At 40.2% G+C, this 15,454-nt stretch overlaps 1 protein-coding gene across 2 annotated transcripts in view; it reads left to right on the forward strand.

Moving 5' to 3' along the window:
* Positions 1 to 2,488: 2,488 nt before the first annotated feature.
* KATNBL1 (katanin regulatory subunit B1 like 1) overlaps positions 2,489 to 15,454 on the forward strand; it is a 34,963-nt gene continuing 21,997 nt past the window's right edge. Inside the window, exons 1-2 of one of the 2 annotated variants that reach the window (XM_087424683.1) lie at positions 2,511 to 2,625; positions 4,535 to 4,700. The gene's annotated coding sequence lies outside the window, so the exon portion shown is untranslated. Of the gene's footprint in view, positions 2,626 to 4,534; positions 4,701 to 15,454 lie in introns of both variants that reach the window. The other variant, XM_004421370.3, reaches the window with a different exon arrangement.

Below are 15,454 nucleotides of genomic sequence, written 5' to 3' on the forward strand. Positions count from 1 at the left end.
CTGTTCTCTCCACTCACTCACCCTGCTGGACTCTCAACAGTCCCACCTGTGAACAGGTGTGGCCCCAACATAGGCATGTGCCTGCTTGTGCTCAGTATAACCTTAGAGGTTCTCAAAGGCATTGCTTGTGCAAAATATATCCTAAAAATATCTCTCCCACCGAGCTCAAGTAGGGCTCAAAATTTTCACCATCACTTAATGTTTTGGATTAAGCAAGTAAGAACCCTGTATTAAGGAGGAAAAATATATTGTTACTATCACTTAATGACATCTTAGCTCTGATCAGTTTATCTACAAGGCCTTCCATTGCTCTGAACTCCCATGGTGTTTAGGATAGACATTTTATTTTTTACTAGGTCAGAATATATTTATTTTAAACTATTACATCATTAGCTTTTATACAAATGGGATGTGTTAAAAAAAAACGGTGAAAATATATTTAAAAACTCATATTGGCAATAAGGAATTACATTTTAGAGTTACATTTATAAAATAAAATTTCCCGGGGCCAGCCCGGTGGCGCAAGCGGTTAAGTGCGCGCGCTCCGCTGCAGCGGCCCGGGTTTGCCGGTTCAGGTCCCGGGCGTGCACCGATGCACTGCTTGGCAAGCCATGCTGTGGCAGCGTCCCATATAAAGTGGAGGAAGATGGGCACAGATGTTAACCCAGGGCCAGTCTTCCTCAGCAAAAAAAGAGGAGGATTGGCAGACATTAGCACAGGGCTGATCTCACAAAATAAATAAATAAAATAAAAATAAAAAAATAAAATTTCCCAATATAGTACAAACATATCATATTATTCAATATCTCTATTGTCACTGCATTCACTTTTCTCACTCTTGGGATTTCATCTCTAATCTCTTTCTCAGGTGTCTCATATGCTTATCTCCTTCATTTTTTCCATCCATCTCTCTGGTCTCCTTTTTCTCAACTATATAACCTCTAACAAATACAGACATTTTTTCAATTTCTTGAACTACACCACCCTAAGCCTACCTGCAGACCCAGTGAGATCCCTAAACTCATAACTTTGATTGATATAGTCAGCTGGGCCTGCAAATACTGAAAAGGACACTCCGGGCCTTAGTCCATGCATCTCCAGCAGGGCGCAAGGCAGCATGCCTGTCTGATCCACAGGTGAGTAGCGTTGGCTCTTCTAGGAGTACTACATCAGAGTCTACACAAACCCATCACTTAAAGGAGAAGCAAACATACAGAGCCTGAAAAAAGTTGGGACCAGAACCATCATGATGCCATGGTTAGCCAACTCCATAGACACATCTGGTAAGCAATTGTAGTCCATGAACCCTGTGAAATTATAAACGTGGCCTATTGAGCATAGGGCCCTTTATATTGACCCAGCTCTTGAAGATAGATATTTTATCACTGCACTCACTACAGTGTCGTGGAATGATCTCCTCCTCTGTTTGTCCAAGCCACTGTGAGCTCCTCCAGGCCATCTCCAGCACCTGGTACAATGACAGCCTGGCACATAGTGGGACTTCAAAAATACTGTCGAATCAAACTGAAGCAACCTGTTCCTTAGGCAAGCCCTGGAGAGTTCTGAAAGGAGTGCCTAAAAAAGTGAGTCAAGGGATGTGGTCTCTCAGTGAGGAAATGATCCATCAAATGCACTGGTTGATTGGCGTCTGCAGGGAGTAAGAGGCCCACCAAAGACAAACTTGCTCCTGTCACAATTTGGTTAACTTTGACTAGTGGCTTGCCTGTGAAGATGGGTAGACTCTGGCTCCACTAAGATGACGAGAACTACCCTCTGAAATTAAAAAACACCCCAGGGACAGGCCCACCCATAACCTCATACTCTGATTTAGTGTTCCCCATCCCAAGAGACTAAGCCTGCTCCTGAGGCCAGGGTCTGCATCATATGCATTTCTTGAGTTCTTAAGAGTTGAGCACAGGGTCTGGCACATATTAGGAACTAAAAAATAATAGTTACCAATTATATAGTGCTCACCATGTGCCAGATACATTCCTCTAAGCATTTTATAAGTATTAACTCATTTAATCCTCACAACTATGAGGCAGATACTATTATCATCCCCCTTTTACAGATGGGGAAACCAAGGCACACAGGAGTGTATGTAACTTGCCCAAGGTCACACAGCTCCAGAGTCTAGGCTTTTAAATACTTTTCCTTAGTGCAGTTAAGTGGCGGTGAATGAAGAACTCTCTCCCTGCACCATATTTTTATGGCAAATTGCTTGCACCTCCTGGTACAACACTTAAAGTACCATCTCCCCCACTAGACTGTCACTAGCGCAGGGTCTTTTTTTGACTTTTATCCCCCCTCAGTTCCTAGCGCAGAGTATTACTTGCCGAGCCGCAGCAAGGCTTCCATGCGTGCCTGTGGCCACCAGGGGCCACTGTGGCCACACGTCCTCTTCCCCCTCCCTCCGGTCCTGCGCAACCAGAGAGGGGCGGAGCCAGCGTGGGCGGTGCATGCCAGACGCCCCAGGGGGAGCTATCCCGGCGGGCCGCGCGCGCGGCCGCGTTTGAATGGCCGCGAGTGGAGCTCGGCCCGGGAGCCGAGGGACGCTCTAGGCTGCCGGGCGCAGTTGGTCAGCGCCGGGGCTGGGCTGAGACGCCGCGGTACCATGAGGCGCCGGTAAGAGACGGCCGGGTCCGTGCGAGCCCCGCGCCCGCCGGGGCAGGGCTTCTCCTCGGGCCGGGCCGCGCCCGGGGCCCACCCGCAGGCCCCGCGGCGGCGTCTGCTTGGCCGGGCCCGCGGCGGGGCGGCCGGGGTCGGGGTTCGGGGCGGCCGGGGTGGAGGCTCTGCCCGGCCGCGGCGGGGAGGGTCGGGGCAGCCGCCCTGGGGGTGCCCGGGCGGGCCCGAGGGTCCGGCCGGCAGAGGCGTGGACGGAACGCGCTGTCACTCATTTATCTCCGGGTGGGGCCGGCATCTGCTCCTCGGGGAGAGGGAAGGACGGAACGCGGCCGAGGCGGGCTGTGGACAGGTTTTCCCCGGAGCCGCCCAGGCCCGGCCGTGGTATTTCCTTATTTTCTGACGGGTCCTTGCTTCCCTGACAGATAAGCTTTTGTCTAGCAGGACAGAAACTGGACATAACTGCATAGGAATTGCTGATTGCAACTTTAAAAACCTCATTGTATTTTCTGAAAAGTTGTTCTGTAACAGTACCTAGGCTTTTACTACGCCCTGAAATTGGCTTAAATATGGAGATAAAGAGTTGATTTGTCTTGTGGCTTGTAAAGCTCCTTGAAAACAGAGGTGTCCATGTCAGTTTCTTTGCAGATTAAAGAAAGAACTGTCACAAATTCTGAAATAATCACCAGTTTTGCACTAACAAAAATTCTACTAGTCCACGTAATAGCTTAAACTTGTGTAAATAGTTTGTCCTGTTTTTTTTTTTTTAAACCGGCTTCAGACTTGAATCAGAATACGTTGGGGATTTTACTTGGCTAATAACTAGCATTGTAATCATAACGATGGTTAATATTTATTTTGTGCTTTCTGTATGCTAAGCACTGTTTTTGAGAGCTTTGCTTTGGGACAGATACTATTATCATCCCCATTTGGCAAGGAGGCAACTGAGGCACAGAGAAGTTAAGTAACATATACAAGGTTACACAGCTAATGTAATTGGGACCCTAGCAGACTGGGTCCACGCTTTAACTATGCTAGTCTACTGCCTTCTTTATATGTGGCTCTTTTTAGTTTACAAAGAGCTTTCATTTCATTTACTTCTCTCAACTGGGGATATAATACATATGTGAGGTGCATTTGTGCACATACATTCACACACTATTAAATCAAGTTGCCTGCTCTTGTGGACCATGCTTAAGTTTTGTACACTAAGCAAAAAATCCATTGGATATTTTAAGATAAATGGAGTTCATAAAGTTCATGTTTGTGTTGTAGTTTATAGTTTTAATTCCTTTGTATCGTTATCTGAAAGTGTAGAGAACAGTTCAGAACTTTCTATTCCTTAAAATATACTATTATATTTTAATGTTTTCACTCTGAAAACCTATTGAGTGGTTACTCTGTACTTGGAGTGATTAGACTTAACTAATAGCTCCATGACAAAAAATGAGTTTCAAAAGCAGAACCATTTAATAAGGAATCAGCAGTTTACACTTATTTACAGCAGAATATTTATTTATTTATTTATTTTTAAAAGATTTTATTTATTTATTTTTCCCCCGAAAGCCCCAGTAGATAGTTGTATGTCATAGTTGCACATCCTTCTAGTTGCTGTATGTGGGACGCGGCCTCAGCATGGCCAGAGAAGCGGTGTGTCGGGTGCGCCCGGAATCCGAACCCGGGCCGCCAGCAGCGGAGCTCGCGCACTTAACTGCTAAGGCACGGGGCTGGCCCAACAGCAGAATATTTAAATTTCATTCATCAGTTATCAAGCTTTTGATTGCCTCAATGCCCAGTGCAGTGTTAGGCCCAGTTGGCTATACAAAAGAAATGTGCCAGGGCAACGGAGCTTAGGGAGGTTAGTCTAGTTTGGGATATGAGATTAACAAAAAAATATGATACTCTTCATTAGTACAGGGGGTGTATGCTAAACTGAGCAGATCCATAAAGCTTCTGCAGAGAACCGACAATTGAAGGACGGATGTAGCCCTTTGAATAAGCATGAATGAGGAATTTTAGTGAGGAAACTGTGTTCAAAGACTTGGAATTGAGAATGAAAATGATTTTTCCAGGGAACGGTAAGTCTAGTCTATTTGGAAAGTTCCTATTGAGAAAAGGAAGATGATATGGGCAAGACTGTGAGGAGTGTTGTATGAGACATATGTCAAAGTTTAGTTTTGATATATTTGTATATGAGCAGAGACAGATATGATTTGGGGAGTTTTAAAACTTTTAAATCAGTGGTTCTCAACTGGGAGTAATTTTGCCCCCTCGGGGACGTTTGGCAATGTCACAACTAGGGATGGGGGGGAGGTGTTCCTGGCATCTAGTGGATGGATGTCCTACAATAGGACAGCCCCTCCTAAGAAATAATTACCCAGATGTCCGGGGTGCTGGGGTTGAGAAACCCTGTTTTAAGATGATTGTTTATGTGGTCAGCCTCTGCTTCTGTGTGCTGTAGATAAGTATGAATGATGAATTTTAGGATCATGAGTTCAAGCACTAGTAAAGTTGGGGAGAAGCTGGCTCAGACCTCAAGAAGGAGGCTGTTGTTGGACTCCTGGGCGAAGGGAGAGGCTGTAAGGAGATAGGATGAGAGCAGTGAGAATGGACATGTAGTGATAAAATGAGACAATTATTTAAATAGTGTTTTTTCCAAGTTTGAAAATAATGCATGTTCATTGTAGGAAATTTAGGAAATGTAGAGAAAGTGTGGGAAAAAAAAAAGTTATAAACTCCCCTAAGCAGAAAGAACAACTGTTAACATTTTCATATGGTAGTTCCTTTCAAATCTTTTTTATGCTGATAACTGTTTTCCTTTTTCTAAAACTAGGATTATACATTTTTTTCTCTATGGGTGGTTTTTTTTGACTCAGCATATCATGAGTATTTCTCATTCTTTGAAAAATGTTCTTTTTAATGGTCATAGTGTTCTTTGTTTTTTGTGTATGTTCTTTTTGCTTTGCATTCAAAAGAGAAATTTTGAAGGAAGAAATATTAGAATATGATGACTGATTAACTATAGAAAACAATGAGGGGGGCGGAAGTCAGTGTTATCTCCAAGGTTTTGAATCTGGGAAGCTAAAAGAATGGTGGAGCTACTGAAATAAATTGGAATTCTCGAAATAATTTTCATCTTAGTATGTAAACTGCCGTTCACAGAGACACGTAATGAGATTTTAATGAGGACCCTTGATGCCTATCAGCTTCCAGTCTTCCGCAAACTCCTATAATTAATCTTCCAATTTCTTTTTTTTTTTTACTTTTTGTTTTTTGTACTAAGCTTATTTTTCAGTTCTTTCTTAGCAAGTCTTCTCTTTTCCCCTTCTTGGAAAGGTTTTTTAAAATATGTTTTCTATTAGATTACTAAATAAGGCTCAAGTTTGTTGGTCATGAATCTTTACTTTGAGAGATCAAAGGACTAGTTTGGGTTTTTTAAATGTATATATTGCCACAGTTTACAAGCAAGAGGCGAATATAACTGTTTTTGGGAGGAGGAGGAATCATCTTTAAAAATGCTTGCCCAGGGCCGGCCCAGTGGCGCAGCAGTTAGGTTCTCACACTCCGCTTCTGTGGCCCAGGGTTGGCCGGTTTGGATCCTGAGCGTGCAGCTGCTCACCGTTCATCAAGCCATGCTGAGGCAGTGTCCCACATAGAAAAGCTGCAAGCCTGCAACTGTGATACACCACTATGTACTGGGGCTTTGGGGAGAAAAAAGAAAAAAGAGGAAGATTGGCAACAGATGTTAGCTCAGGGCCAATCTTCCTAAAAAAAAATGCTTGCCCTGTGATGGGACGCCTCATAACATAACGGCAGTCAATATTACGTTGCTATTTCATCAGTCATTGTACTTATTGGTCTATATCAGCTAATTTAGTGCTTTCTGGAAAATGTATTTAGGAAAGTAAATTTTTAAAAAAACTGTTAAACCTAATACAAATGGTACTTTTACTAAAAGCATATACTTTTCAAATTGAATAGGATATAATTTGATTTACTGGATTCAGATGCTGTGTTTACTACTTTGTGCTCATCTCCAAGTATCTTCTCACTAACAGCTAATATCCATTAACTTTGGAGAAGTTTTGTATTTCCTATCTTTGTTCTTGGGACATGATGAGAGTCAAATGGGAGTCAAAGGGGTCTTCTGAAAGGTCCTCCCAGTTTTCCTGCCTATAACCACCTCTCTCTCCTTCAGTTTTACTCATTGTCTGCAATTCTTTTTGCCTTGAACAAGTCACCCAGGAACCTGCCACCTGTGTATGAGTCATGAATACCCATTCTAGCATCTCTTCTTCTTGCTAGTATAGTCTTAAAACAGGAAACTTGATCTTATATGGGAAAGGCACTAACACTGGAAGTCACAGTTCTAAGCCTGGCTCTCCTACTAGTAACTGACTGTTCTTGGGCAAATCCCTTAATCTCATCTGTAAATTGAAATTATCTCCAAGGTCATTTCCAACTCTAAGAGTCTGTGAATATGTGAAGTATTTACTTTTCAAGGTTAATTACCTCTGGAGAGACTATTAGTCTTTCATATCTTAGTGTGAATTAATCATAGATGATTTCTTCTAAAGGCATTTGTGAAAGCTGCTCCCACATAATAGGACTGGGGGAGGAATTTTAGAATGGAATTTAAGTGCCACTAGAATATAAGCTCCAGGAGGGCAGGGATCTTTGTTTTCTTCGCTGATGTTTCCCCAGTGCCCAGAATGGTAATTAGCCTGTCACATGTACTTAGTATTTGTTGAATGAGTGAAAGGATGAAGGAATGGGTTGTTGTGGAGGAAAGACAAGCTTTTTGGAGTACTTGCACGGATGCTCTGAGTACCTTGAAAGAACTGAGAATACAAACCAACCTGATGACAACCCAGTCATTCCTACAATATAAAAAATACTTACTAGTGGTAGTAAAATGTTCATTGTTCACTTGGCTGCCTTTCAGAACTACTAAGTACTTATTGCCCTGACTGCCCCTTATACTCACAAAGTACAGTTTTGTCCCTCAGCAGATCTTACTTTAGTGCCAGCTTGACTTTTCAGTGTGCCTTTTATTCTTTTTTTAAAAAAATTTATTCAATTTATTTAAACTAAAAAAAACAAAAAACAGCAGTTCACCCATTTCTCCCCCTGCCTCCGCCATCCTCTGCCTCTTGTAACCACCAATCTACCAGTCTGTTCTCTGTATCTATGAGGTTGGGTTTTTTTAAATTAATTTTTTTAGATTCTACATATAAGAGAGATCATACAGTATTTGTCTTTCCCTGTCTGATTTATTTCACTTAATGTAATGCTGTTGAGGTCCATCCATTGTAAATGGCAAGATTTCATTCGTTTTTATGGCTGAATAATATTCCATTGTGTGTGTGTGTGTGTGTGTGTGTGTGTGTGTGTGTGTACACCACAATTTCTTTATTCATTCTTCCACTGATGGACACTTAGGTTGTTTCCATATCTTGGCTATTGTAAATAATGATGCAATGAACATGAGGGTGCATGTATCTTTTTAAATTAGTGTTTTCATTTTCATCAGATAAATACTCAGAAGTGGAATTGGTGGATCATATGCTAGTTCTACTTTTAATTTTTTGAAGACCCTCCATATTGTTTTCCATAGTGGTTGCACCAATTTACATTCCCACCAACAGGGCACGGGGCACAAGTGTTCCCTTTTCTCCACATCCTTGTCAGAGCTTGTTATTTCTTCTCTTTTTGATAATAGCCATTCTAACCAGTGTGAGATGATATTTCATTGTGTTTTTTTGTTTGTTTATTTTTTATGAGGAAGACTGGCCCTGGGCTAACATCTGTTGCCAACCCTCCTTTCTTTTTGTTTGAGAAAGATTGGCCCTGAGCTCACATCTGTGCCCATCTTCCTCTATTTTGTATGTGGGTTTCCACCACAGCATAGCTTGATGAGTGGTGTAGGTCTGTGCCCAGGATCCAAACCTGCAAACCCCGGGCTGCCAAAGTGGGGTGCACTGGACTTAACCACTATGCCACTGGGCCAGCCCCTCATTGTACTTTTGATTCTCATTTCCCTGATGATTAATGATGTTGAGCATCTTTTCATGTACCTGTCGGCCATCTGTGTGTCTTCTTTGGAAAAATGTCTGTTCAGATCTTCTGCCCAATTTTTTAATCAGATTGTTGTTTTTGCTATTGAGTTGTAAAACTTCTTTATGTATTTTGGATATTAGCCTCTTATCAGATAAATGATTTGCAGTTATTTTCTCCCATTCAGTAGATTGCCTTTTCATTTTGTTGATGGTTTTCTTTGCTGTGTGGAAGCTTTTTAGTTTCATGTAGTCCCATTTGTTTATTTTTGCCTTTGTTGCTTTTGCTTTTGGTGTCAGATTCAAAAAATCATCACCAAGACCTATGTCAAAGAGCTTACTGCCTATGTTTTCTTCTAGGAGTTTTATGGTTTCAGGTTTTATGTTCAAGTCTTTAAGCTAAACATTTTGAGTTAATTTTTGTGCATGGTGTAAGATAGTGGTCCAGTTTCATTCTTTTGCATATGGCTGCCCAATTTTCCCAACAACATTTGTTGAAGAGACTATCCTTTCCCACATTGTATATTCTTGGCTCCTTTGTCGTAAATTAATTGACCACATATGCGTGGATTTATTTCTGGTTTCTCTTGTGTTCCATTGATCTATGGTCTGTTTTTATGCCAATATCATACTTTTTTTTTTTTTTTTGAGGAAGATCAGCCCTGAGCTAACAGCTGTTGCCAACCCTCCTCCTTTTTTTCCCCAAAGCCCCAGTAGATAGTTGCATGTCATAGCTGCACATCCTTCTAGTTGCTGTATGTGGGACGTGGCCTCAGCATGGCCAGAGAAGCGGTGCGTCGCTGCGTGCCCGGGATCCGAACCCGGGCCGCCAGCAGTGGAGCGCGTGCACTCAACCCGCTAAGCCACGGGGCCGGCCCGCAGATTAAGCTTTTAACTCCCACCAGCCTGCGAGTGAGAGCACACACCCCACGTCATTGCACACACAGGGCGCTGAGGGCATCTCCCATCCTCAGGGCCAGACTCAGCTCACATGGATGAGCAGAACAAGGAGAAAGCCAGAAGGGCTGGCCTTAATAATCACTAATTAAAACAGGTATGTATTCCATATGCTTTGAGGAACATTTCTGGAACTTCTAGGACTGAAGGGTGGACCAATTTCCTGGAGAAAAAAGAATGGATGTGGACCCCGTGGAGCCATATTTCTCGCTTCTGTCAAGGGAGTGCTGAGTGTCCAAGGAGCCTCCTGAAGGGCCATGAATGACGTGTGCTCTGTACCCCAGTTTTTTTAAGTCAGGTTCTTGGTGTATCATTTACATGAGTTTTGACATACATGCAGTGGTGTAATCACTACCACAATCAGGTTACAGAACACATCCTTCATGGCAAAAAGTGCCCTCTTATCCCTTTGTAGTCAACTTCTCCCTTCCTCCAGACTCTGGCAACCATTGGTATTTTTCTTTTTCTATAATTTGCCTTTTCTAGAATGTCATAAAAATGATGTTTATATAGAATGTAGGCTTTGAGTCTGGCTTCTCTCATTTAGCATAATGCATTTGAGACTTATTCATGTTGTTGTGTGTATCAGTAATTTGTTCCATTTTATTGCCGAGTAGTTGATAATTTTTATAGAAAAGTCAGTCTAGGAAAGTAAACATTTTAACTGAGGTGGAGTGACCAGACATCCCGATTTGCTTGGGACAAACCTGGTTTATGCCTGTTGACCCAGCATAATTTTTAATAGTATCTCCTTTCACTCTCAAATATGTCCTGGTTTGGATGATAAATGACATGGTTGCTGTAAACTAAGTGACAAGATATGGTCATAGTTTACTTACTCTACAGTGTTGTCAAATTTGCCTTCCAAAATACCAAAATTGTAAATATAGTCAGTTGTCCCTCAATATCAGCAGGGGATTGATTCTAGGAATCCCCGCAGATACCAAAATCCCCAGATGCTCAAGTCCCTTATATAAAATGTGTAGTACAACAAATACAGTCAGCCCTCCATATCTGTGGTTTTCACATCTGTGGATACAGAGGGCCGACTGTATTTATATTTTATATAACTGTGATGAGTGATAATAGCAGTAATAACTTACATGTAATGTTATTTTGATCTTCACAACATTCCCGTTTTCCATTTGAGAAAACAGATTCAGAATAGAATAAATAACCTGCCAAAAACCATGAGCTAGAAAATGATAAAACCTGCATCATCTATCTACAGATTCACCCTTAATCTCTCATATTGAGAGGCGGTATAGTTAAGAATGGCGTATTAGTTAAGAATGGCGACAATGGTGACAGAATGTCTGGGTTCCAGTCCTGACTTTTAACACTTTTTTGCTGTTTGACCTTGGGCAAGTTATGTAATCTTCCCGTGTCTCAGTTTCTTTCCCCATAAAAAGGGCATAGTATGATATATCTACAATGCCTATGGCTAGCACATGGTAAGCTTTTGATAAAGGCTAGCTATTATTTTTAATGATATTATTGTTATTTGATTAACACCATTGCAATGGAACCTCCCTCCCTCAACAAAAAACCTCCCTTCCCCTCTATATAAAAGATAGTGGAGGATGTTTGGCTTTTTCTCTTCTAATTAAAAAAATGTATTAGTCTCTAATAGTATGGGCCTGATTATGAAGGCCTTCAACATTTAGATAAATAGGTTCATCTTGATGTAGTAAATCAATTCCACAAACTGTATTTCTTGGATCATCTGCATCTTTCAAATTTTATATGTGTCTGTCAAAAAAAAAGTAGGATGATGTCTATGTTTGGGAATCAGAGTTAAATAAAATTTTGCAGGCTTCTTAGAGACTTTTTAATGTATTTAATTAATTTCCAAGAGGTAGCTTAACATGGAGCATATCAAAACTTATTTGAACAGAGTAAAATATCCATTAAAATCTATATAGATACTCTAAACATGAATTGGGAGATTCTGTAGGAAACTATTGGAGATTTGGGGATTTTACCATGAACACTATCGACAGTGGTTGTAAAGGATGATTTATGGGGACCAGAAAGAGACTGGTGGCAGGAATTTAGGCTTGAAGTGATGGAGCTCGAGTTCTGACAGTGGAAAAGGGAAGGTCAGAATGGATCTACGAAATATTTTGAAGGAAGATTCAAGAAGACTTAGTGATTGGTTAGAAGGAAGGAGAGAGGAATCAAAATAACTCCCAGGTTTTTAGTCTGAGAGTAATTTGATGCCAGTAATTTAAAAGAGGGTAGCTAGGAAGAGCAGCTAGTTGGTTTGACATTGGAAGAGAGGGAAGAGGTTTGTTTTAGATGTGTTGACTTGGACCTAGCAATGGCAGATCAAGAAGCCAAATATATAGAAGTGAGAGGAGAGACAGCATCTAGAGAAATAGCTGAAGCCACGAAAGCGTATTTTTCCAATTTTAGTGTAAAGAGAAAAGAGTTGTTGAAGGAAAGGTAACCAAAAGGGAGTAAGGGAACAAGGAGAATCAAGATAATGCTGCTGTGTCATGTGAACGGAAAGATTGGGTGGAGGGGTGTAATGAAGAGATGAAAAAGCTAAATGTTGATGAAGGATGAGCAAAGACTTTGGAGTTGGCTTGGCTGACCTTGATGAGCGTCATTAGTGCTGTAAAGGCTCCCTTATAGCTTCAAGTGACCTTGAAAGTGCAGTTTTTTCAGGTGAGAGGGCAAAATAAAAGCAAGGTTGTAAAGGGTTAAAGAGAAAGTGGAAACTGAAAAGCACTCATTGTAGAAATTTGGCAGGAAGGAGAAGTAGAGAAAGAGTATAGGAGTTGATAGGGGAAACCTGAGCATGTTTGAAAGCAGAAGGGGAGGAATCAGTTCAAAGGGAGAAATCGAAGATATAAAAGTGTGTGGGGGAGCTAAGTCCCAAATGAAGTGAGAAGGCAAGAACAGAAAATTACATGGGGTTGCCCTAATTTTGGAAAAGTTAAAATAGATTCTTCCTATCATGTAAGTTACCTTTGTGTGCTGGCATTTACACCTTTTTCACTTTTTTTACTATAAGGGAATTATATAAATTTAACTGCTTTTTATAAGACAGTGACCTTATTAAGTTAATATTTATTTCTTTGGATTATGAAAATAATTCATGTTCATTGTAGAAAATAGAGAAACATAATGAAGAAAAAGATCACCAATAATCCCACTGGCAATAAATAACTTCTGTTAATGTTTTGATAGAGCCCTTTTGAATGGATTGATCATATATATATATATCTATATCTATATATATATATATCTTTTGAAAAAACAGGATTATACTGTGCATTCAGTTTTCTATCCTGCTTTTTATAATACCATTATTTTTTGAACCTTCTTCCACTTCACAAAATATTCTTTGTAAATGTGTTTTTAATATTCCATTGTAAGCACTGATCCCATTTGGATCAGCCTTCGCATTCTCAATTCCTTTTTTATCACCTTGTTTTTTAACCTGATCCAAATTCCATTATTAAACATAAGCACTACAGATACCAAAGCAGTTATTGAGAGTCTGGTAGCTGAATTTAGGAGGAAGGAATCAGTATCCCCAGGCCCCAAAGATTGTCTTAGAAAATTTCATCGTACCTTCTGTTCCTCTCCCCTTCACTGAAATTCTTGAAGAAAAAGTCCATGTTCATCTTTCCCTTTTCATTTTTTGTGTGGCAGCTGCCTCATTGAGAAACCTATGATTTGTCTTGAAGCCTTATAAATCCCCTTTTGGGCCCTAGAAGAGAGAAGAAAAGGTTATTACCCTGGTAGGGTGAGAGAAGGATGGGAGGTAGGATTCCCTTACAGTTTATGTTCATCTGTCCCTCTCATGTCATCTCCTCAGAAAAGTTAGTACTCATCTTATTTGGCTTATTTGGCTATTCAGAATTGAAACTGTTGATGATAGTTGGGAATGAATTGGATTCTGTTAATGAAAACAAAGATGTGGTTGAATGGCACGGAATCTATGCCCTGCACTCTGCCACTAACTAGCTAAGTGTCTTTGGGCAAGGTACTTGATCTCTCTGGGTTAAAAAAAAAAAAATTAGGCTGAAGCTTTAAATTCTAAAACCTCTTTATTTCTTATGTATGTATTTTATTATTATAAGATAGTGGTTATAAACTGTTTTCAGCCTCAAGACTCTTGGGGAATACATGAGTACCATTATTACCATCCTTGGTAATAATGAGAGTGACTGGTGATGGTGAGTAGAGGAGAATCACTGATACCAGGAATACTAATTATTATAATTCTTTATACACAACCATGCTTTGTTTTTCAAGAAGAGGAATGAAATTGCCTAGTGGAATTGCAGCGTTACATACTATGTAAATAATTACTATACTCTAGTATATTAATGTAAAAAAAAGAAAAGCTTAAGTTAATTTGATCTTGAGCTGTAACTTTTTAGAGACAAAAGTCCAGACGTGTCATTCCTGTATGCTGAGCTTTTCTCATTATGAGTAGGTAGGGAGTATCTGAACACTTAGAGCTATTGAATCTCTTGATTTGGCAGCTATTGTAGTAAATTATATGAATAGATTCCTTTTCATCTTTCTAGTAGGAGATAGCTACTATATAAAGGGAATTCATCTCTCCAGCTCTTTCTACATGCCACTATTTTTCTACCTTCTCAGGAGAACACTCATAGCAATCACTGTATTGTCTTTATTTAAGAAAATATATATACTATATCCAATGTTCAGAATAGTTATAAGTAAAGTTAGTATTTTGGTCTCTTCTCAATATTTCCCAGCCCTTGCTTTTTTTCTCTTAACGGCCTTGTTTCCTTTTATTCTTTTTTCATTAAAAGATTATTCTTTCTGTTTTCTATAATCACTGTCTTCAACTACTCTTAATCCCATTTCACATTATTCTCTTTTTGTATATTATCAAATGGCACTTCAGAAACACCTAGGAGCCTCAACAATTGTGTTAAACTATTTGAGTAGCACTGTCAAATGGTCTTGGGGGAAAAGGATAATTCTGTATTATTACCCAAGAAAGTTACTATCAAATGCATAAGACATAAAGCAAAATGGAGGGCCGGCCCTGTGGCTTAGCGGTTAAGTGAGCGCGCTACGCTGCTGGCGGCCCGGGTTCGGATCCCGGCCGTGCACTGACACACTGCTTCTCCGGCCATGCTGAGGCCGTGTCCCACATACAGCAACTAGAAGGCTGTGCAACTATGATATACAACTATCTACTGGGGCTTTGGGGGGGAAAAATAAATAAATAAAAATTAAAAAAAAAAAAAGCAAAATGGAATTGATAGTGTAAAAATCCTTTGTAATGAGTATTTACCATTACAATTTTGATAATTTCTTTCACTTTTTTAAGCTTTATTGAAGTATAATTTACATACCATAAAATTCACTGTTTTAAATGTACAATTCACTGATTATAAGTATATACAGAACTGTGCAATCGTCAACCCAAATCGAATTTTAGAACATTTCTATCACCTGGCAAAGAACCCTTGTGCCCATTTGCAGTTATTTCCACTCCCACCACAGCCCTAGGCAACCATTACTCTACTTTCTGCCTCTATAGATTTTACTTTTATGGACATTTCATATAAATGGAATCATGTAATATGTGGTCTTTTGCGCTTGGCTTCTTTTACTTAGCGTGATGTTCATACATATTGTAGCATGTATCAGTACTTCAGTCCTTTTTGGTGCTGAGTAGTATTCCAAATGGATATACCACATTTTGTTTTTCTGTTTACCAGTTGATAGACATTTGGGTCTATCCCTTTTTTGGCTATTCTGAATAATGTTACGAACATTTGCATACAAGTTTTTGTGTGGACATAACCTTCATTTCT

Source organism: Ceratotherium simum, chromosome 3 (assembly GCF_057802395.1).
Source record: "Ceratotherium simum simum isolate JZ-2026a chromosome 3, ASM5780239v1, whole genome shotgun sequence".
Lineage (NCBI taxonomy): Eukaryota > Metazoa > Chordata > Mammalia > Perissodactyla > Rhinocerotidae > Ceratotherium > Ceratotherium simum.